Source organism: Berghia stephanieae, chromosome 6, assembly GCF_034508935.2.
Source record: "Berghia stephanieae isolate SIO BIC M18660-M18661 chromosome 6, UCSD_Bste_1.3, whole genome shotgun sequence".
In the NCBI taxonomy this organism is placed as follows: domain Eukaryota; kingdom Metazoa; phylum Mollusca; class Gastropoda; order Nudibranchia; family Aeolidiidae; genus Berghia; species Berghia stephanieae.
The window spans coordinates 34,434,745-34,442,611 of NC_088365.1; the positions used below are offsets into that span (position 1 = coordinate 34,434,745).

A 7,867-nucleotide genomic window follows, 5' to 3' on the forward strand; every position below is an offset into this window, starting at 1 on the left:
TTAAGTAATTGCATTTGTTCATTTCAATGAAAAGCAGATAATATCAATTGATGTGAATTTGTTTGGCCAAATGAGAAAAGCTGTTTTCAATGCATATTTGAAGGCATTATACTTGTTAGCTTTTATAATCACACTTTGAACCTCGTTTTAAATGTCTTCAATCCATTTCATCTCTATAGATGAAGATAAGATATTAAATGATATTGGAAAGAACATTGGTTTATGTCTGTAAAGGCGATCTTAAAGGTTTGAGTTTTAGTTAAACAAATAAGCAAAGGAACTGAACAATCTTAGCTTTGAATGACGTACAGAAATGAAGAATTTGACGGTCTGACTTCAATTTTATAAAATAGCATTGATCACCGCAATGTGGCAACAATAGTGGATTTATCTTATGGTTATAATTTACTGTCAATTAAATCACCGATTACTGCATGAAGAATGTAAAATATCCAAGCATAATTTCTATGTTTGGGAAAGTTTTTAAAACTAAAATTGTTTTCATCCTAAATAATATATTATTGTTCTGTGAAATGTCAATGCTTGCTATGTAATGTCTTTATATAAATATTATGGTTGTGAGGTTAAACTTATAGAATCCATTCCCATCCATGTTTTCAAGTTTTGCTCAAACTGTTCAAAACACATAAAACGCACTTGATATTATCAGAGTATTGCTAATCCTGGAGAGCAAATAATATTATTTAGTGTTGTAGAAGATTACTTTTTATTAAAATATCCCCTTGATGATTAGGATGCACTTGGAAATTTTTCTTAGAGAAAATGCAGAAATATTTTTAAAAATTTGTTTTTGCCAGAAAACTGTTATTTCAATTATTAATTGATTAAAATAAACATCGGCTTGTCGAAAGGTCTCAAACCTGTGGCAGTGCCAGGTTTAATATGAGACTTTCAAATAAGTTGTGGCTCATTTTAGTCATCGATCATCATCATATCTTGTCGCGCCAGTGAGTCAGCCAGTCCCGGGCAGTCTGGTTGCATTCCCTCAGGTCAGCATTGGTGCAGTGAGGTCCCAGCGAGCATTCGGACAGGATGTGGTCCATGGTCTGTCTGGGGTAACCGCATGGGCATTCAGTGCCGGTGAGATTTTCCATTTAAAGAGGTTGGTGGCGGTGTTTCCCACCTTTGCTCTAGCTCTGTTCAGCGCCACCCATTCTTTTCTTTTGAGGTCTGTGCCTGCTGGGAGCTTTTCTGTTGGGGGCTGGAGGGCATCGTTTGCTGTCTTGTCCCATTCTACCCATTTGTCCAGGCGGAAGAATGCTGAGTGGTCTGGGTGAAGGCTCTCTACTGTGAGGAAGCTTTTTCTTGATTTGAGCCTGCTTTTGGGGCAATTGTGGTCATGAAGGGGGTGTCTCTGGTCCATTTCCTGTTTGTATTTTTGTATTTGGGCATGAGCTTCCCTCCGGATGTGTGGTGGGGCTATTCCTGCTGCACGGTAGACCAGTGGTAATGGTGTTGCTCTCAGCTGGCCCGTTATGATCCGGCAGGCGTTGTTGAGCTCGGGGTCTAGCTTGGAGGCATGGCATGATCGGGCCCATACAGCTGAGCAGTACTCCGCAGTTGAGTAGCTGAGGGCCAATGCTGTGGTCCTTAGAGTTTTAGGGTCAGTTCCCCAGTTCATGTTTGCCAGCTTTCCAAGGAGGGCATTACGCGTGGACACTTTTGCCTTGGTCTTCCTCACGTGTTCTCTGAAGGACAGAGTCCGATCAAGCGTCACTCCGAGGTACACTGGGTGGTAGTTGTACTCTAATGTCTGGCCATTCCACTTGATGTTAAGTTTTTTGTGGGCTTGGTGGTTGTTGAGGTGAAATGCACACACTTGTGTTTTCCCTGGGTTGGCGTTCAGCGAGTTTTTAGTGTAGTACTTTGTAAGGGTGTCTAGGGCATTTGTCAGTCTGCTCTCGATTGGTTGGAAGGACACATCCTGTGTTGCGAGGCATAGGTCATCAGCATATATGAATCGGCGGATATTTGGGAACTCAGGCTGATCATTTGTATATATGTTGAAAAGTGTTGGAGCTAGCACTGATCCTTGGGAAGACCATTCTTCTGGGTGCGCCACCTGCTCTTCCGGCCATCCATTTCAACAAAGAAGCGCCTGTTTTCGAGAAGTGACTGGATAATATTTACAATTTTCTTATTCTTTATCATTTTAGCCACTTTGAGGAGTAGGATCTTGTGATTCACTGTGTCATAGGCTGCAGTGAGGTCATCGATTAAAAGAAAGAAAGGACAGACTTGCCGTACTCTGGAAAAATAAAGGAATTAAAAAATATATTTGGCCAGATAAGTCGTCCTTTAAATATCGATTGATTAAAATCACCCTAATCTTTAAGGAAGTCTCGGGTTTGTGAGTTTTTATAAGATGAGTGTCATTTTAATAAATGTTTGAATGACGAGATTTCTGGCCCCAATTTTTTTTTTTTTTTTTTACAGATACCGTAGGATTATATTGCTATTCTGGTGACAATGGATAATATGATCAAAGGTCTGCTATATTTGTACCTATTCATAAAATAGATATAAAAATTGGTTGTAACATTCATATAATCGTTTCCACATAATTTTTCCTCTATTTTTAACAAATTCCGGTCGTACTTATTTTTTCATTACGTTTTTTCTTGTGGATCTTTCTCCTGGCTTGAACATATTTATGATTATGCTGGGAAATGACTACTAACCACAGATAAAGAAAAAGAGCAAAATAGTTATAATTCCCATGTCTTGCAAAATAGCACTGATGTGTTTTATCAATTTGAAAATCACAGTGTTAAATCATTTCTCACTTCCATAGAGGATCAAAGTTATCTTGCCCTTTTTTTACCAAGACAGCAGTAACAGCGAATTGACTGGGACTTTAATGAAGCCCTTGTCGCATCCACGTTACTGCTCTCTTTGTTAAACCGATAGATCTGAAGTAACAGAGGTTTTAAAATGGAGGGGCCATCATTAGAAGGTGATTACGTCTCGCCAGTAATCGATTGATTTATAGGCACTTATCAAGTTTACGTTTACATGAAAATAAGAACAGTAGGATTTTATATTTATCTCGAACCCATTTAACCGGTTGAATACTTCAACACATTCATGCACGTTATGGTTGTGAAAGTATTTTTATTGCTATAGAGTTATTATGATGTATACCATTATGTCTATTTTTGTATCGATTTATAACAATATCGGTTGTGAGTGAATATGTATTTGACGACTTATTTGTATGATGCTTTTTGCGCAGGTTGTGACCTTCAAATTATTATATTTACTATAACTAAGGAAATATATATATGTGGTGAGAAATCCAAATACCTTTGAAAAAAAATTACAAGAACTCATAAAAATCATGAAAGACATGAAAATCCTGATATTTGGTTTATCATTTGAATCGATTATTCTTATGATATAATATGGCAATTCCCTCAATGAGATTACACTTCATAGCAAAGATTTGATTCCCTAATACTATTGTTTGCTAACTGGTTGTGAATAATTTTCCTGACACATTACAAAACAATTGAAGTTCCACTTTCCCCTCTTCAATTATGCATTATATTATATAGATTCGATGTTTATGTTAGCATTCTGTTATATTGAATACCTACTAAAATGATTTAATTTAAATTCGTGCAATATAATGCAACAATGATATCCTTCGGATCATAGACTATGATGAGAAGCAGAGAAAGAAGAATATTAGAATAAAATATTGAACGTGTATAATGGTATAAGTGCTATGCTAAAAAAAACGGAATAAATTGCTCAGTCGCCGTTTGCTTGATAAATAACAATGTGAAATTGAATGTAAGCTTCAATTTAATATACGAAAACATAATATGGACGTTTCGGGTTTCCCCTTTATCAACATAACAGAATTGTTAACAACGCCACTAACACATTATCTCATTCGTCTGTATTGTTTCATTCATCCTGTTTTGTTGATACAGGAGAAATCGATTTTCGTATATTAAATTGAAGCTTACATTCAATTTCAGATTGTTATATATTTCTTCGAGCTTCGAGCAGCAACATGTTCACGTTTGTTTTTCAAGCATTCGAAAAAGGAATTACGATTCATTAAACCTTTGAATATAATATAGATAAAGATAGACGTATTTTAAAAGAAATCATGTAATGGTGACCACAGTTGTAAAGGTCCTTATTTTAGAACAATTGAGTTTCCCAATCACTTTTTATCTTCTTTGACAAATTGAAAATACCGATCTGTGCAGCGTTTAAGATGTGGTGATTTTCCTTTTAAAAAAATACTCTTTATCCATCATCAATAGATAGTTTTTTTTCTTTATGGTGTGTTTTGAGAAAAGACCGAGATGACCAAAACGTCAGCCACAGTACAACGCTGCCTGGTACGCAATAGGTTGCCGAGATTCTTGCTCAAGGAAAAAAAGAGATGTTGGCTCTTATTATTCGTGTCACCAACGTTAATTATAACCTTAATATCAACGGGGAAAAAACATATTGACTGTATACACTGTGAATTGAGTGTGAACTGCGTCTCCTTGCTCGTTTTCTGACCGAGGAAGCGTAATTATATGTGTTGCCTCCCTTTGATTACTATGAGCACTTTATTTTTCCTCGATTATTTCCCTTCCATCATTTTCTTTGCATTAAGGAAATCTTAAACAACAAGAAAAAGTAAGTATTTACAAGTTATGATAATGATCTCATTAATTTGTTGACATAATATGGTAACATCTATTTTTTAAATCGGCTCTTCTCAACTATAATGAGGAAACTGAGGGGTGGGGGTGTGGTCCAAAGACAAGCATTTTCCGCCACAAACGACTAAGTTGCGCCAAGGCGTTATATATTTTTTCTTTTATTTCTTTCTTAACTTTTACCTCTTTTAAGTCCAGTTCATCTTTATCTGTGGCACTGTTGCCTACAGAATAATAATCGCGGTCGCACATTGCTCTTATCCTATCTTTCAATAATTAGATAAATGTGTTTGTGTGTGTGTGTGTGTGTGCGTGTGTGTGTGAGAGAGAGAGAGAAAGAAAGAGAGAGAGAGAGAGAGAGAGAGAGAGAGAGAGAGAGAGAGAGTTGTTGCAGATCATACATAATGCATATGTTATTATAACATTTATTTGAATTGAAATGTTCTTGCTCCGGTTTTGTATATTTCAAAACGGGGTGGATTATGGTTTTGTTTACTTGGCCGTGTTAGACAAAACCATAAACGTAAATTAAAAAAAAAAAAAACACTATCATATTCATGGTCATACCTGAGTGTTATGTTAATCTTGTTTTTTGTTTAGATATATGTAACCTTGAATCTTCCAGAATTTTAAAGTGATATTTTCTCCGTTATTGAGAAATAAAAGGTGATATAATACGTTAGTTCGGCTAAGACATAATATATTAATAAAATCTTACTGATTGTGTAAACTTATATATCTCATATACTTGATTCAAAACCTATTATTTTCTTCATCTTATGAAATAGTGCTTGGTCAAGCGTAACACATATAACCAAGTGACTGCCGTATTTTTGGAGAATCACATATTTAATCATTTGGTCAGAAAACTCGTCTTCGATTTAAATGACCTTCATCTTGGCAAAATCTCTCAAACCTGGGACTTCCAGGAATGACTTGTAGATGTGAGAGTTTTGCCCAGATGAGAGTCCTTTAAATCGATCGATATTTGAAGGACGAATTTTCTGTTCATTTTTCTTTCTTTCCAGGCGACGGCAGTTAAATGTAATATTGTCTTTCTGGCCAAGTATTTTATGTCACTTTTTCACTGTTATTAAGTACTAGCAATCAATGTTATTCAGCTCAGTTGTTTTCAAAAATATGAAAATTAAAGATTACGAAAAGAAATACTGGTGCTAGACCAACATTAAGGTAAACTGTATAATCTACTGTGTTATGTAGACGTCTATAACTGATTTAAGAAATATTTTTCCTCAATCTTGTGTTTATAAATTTTCAGAAATTGGTTCATCGGGTAGGTGGATCTAATTCAGATCTGGTGTAATGTATTTTGTTGTTGTAAGACAAGCATCTTGACTTAAAGGTGGCAGTAGATTGTAAGTGACCGTATGAACTATGTATAAAGTAATATAGAAAGATGAATGTATTACGAGTAGTTTTTTTAAAATTACAAAATCATAAACACAGAACGTTTCGAGATCAAAAACCTGTCCAAGAAAGTTACGGTTATTTTATTATTTGTTTATATTTCCATCAGTCCCGATAAACATGTCGACTATTCTACATTCGTCACTGCTGTTTATTACTGCTATAATGATTAAGTTTTATACATTTAAGCTTTTATCTCTATTTGATTCATTCTACTAAGTATTGTGAGCTAAATGACATGCTCGTGTTATGTTATGTATTTACTATTTAAATATATATTTCTCAAATATACGACTGGATTAATTGGCAAATTTAGGCGCCAAATTCGTGACGGAACCTTAAAAATAATACACTCTGATCTATCTACTATTTTTAAAAAAAAGAGTTCCACTATTTGAAAAAACAACAACTATAAACTATCAATAGAATAGATTATTCAATGGATAAATGTTTTTAATATAAACTTTTTCTCAAAAGACAAACCCAACACAACAAACAAACAAACAATGGCCATATCAGCCTGAGACACTTCAGACTCTTTCCCAATAATTCGTCTTCGCCCAAAATATCGTTTTTTTTCATTATTTATTTGTTGATGGTCATCTCTGTCCAAAACAATTACGTTCCATTTCACATAGATACTATTACAAAACACTTTTTCGTTAAAAATTGGCCAGCATGTTCTGACTCCAAATATCGGTTATCGAAATGGCCTTCAATTTGATAAAGGGGATTCGTGGATATAAATTGGGTCAGTTTGGGTGAAAATTATCAATTTTGGAAGTGACTGTTTTTTATCAATTTATTTATTCCTTATTTTATTTCAGCCGAATATTTTTGCTGAATGAATAGTTAAAAACAGTAAAAAAAATTAATGTAAAACCCCTACCCAACGTCATTGGACTCAAAATCTGAAAAAAGATATTGTGTTTTTCTCAAACCATTTATCTAATCACTAGTGCCGCGCTGAAGACCGGTCTGGACCGGCGGTCCCACGGTCTTTTAGCTGTGAACCGGAGACCGGTCCCATAGGGGAAGACCTGCAGCGGTCCTCACTTCTTATCACCTTTCAACTAGTGCTTGGCAAGCTTAAGGACCACGGTCCTACGGTCTCTCGCCATAGCCTACTACTTCCCCAGCGATTCGTTGCTTCGGTTGCCTATCTTCCACCAATCCCCACCCATCCCACTTAATTAATCGCACCCACCCCCCTTTGCCATACACTAAACGACACAGACGACCATACAGGCAGACGACCTCCAACCTCCACTCCGCAAACCGCCCTTTCGTGTGTGAGATGGGGGGAACAGGAGGCGCACGCCTTGGACGATTCCATTATACGGGGTAAATTTCAAAATTTACTACACCATAATGATCGCAATGACAATGATCTATGGTGAAGGCATGACCCCTCTTCTCTAATGGGTTATTGTTTGAAATGTATGTGACTACTAAAGATGTGTGTGTTTGTGTGTGTGTGTGTGTGTGTGTGTGTGTGTCGAACTTAGCAAGTAGCAAATCCGATTTTTTGTTTTCTTTTGTCCATCTCTTGTCACCACTCCTTTCTATCGCAGTGTTGTCATTTAAAATAATACAATAATATTAAAATTTCGTTTGGTGTTTTTACTAATCAAATAATATGAGTTTCATTAGTTTCTTCCTTCAAAAAAAACCAGTTATAACGTCTGAATTTTAAAAAAGTCCAATAGAATATTTGGGGACCCCGATAGCTCAGTTGATAGAGC

General features: G+C 35.8%; 1 long non-coding RNA gene across 1 annotated transcript; it reads left to right on the forward strand.

Moving 5' to 3' along the window:
• Nucleotides 1-298: 298 nt before the first annotated feature.
• LOC144974928 (uncharacterized) lies at nt 299-5,054 on the forward strand. Its single transcript, XR_013645832.1, has 2 exons — nt 299-936; nt 2,230-5,054. It is a non-coding gene; the product is annotated as an uncharacterized LOC144974928 (long non-coding RNA).
• The last annotated feature ends 2,813 nt before the right edge of the window (nt 5,055-7,867 follow it).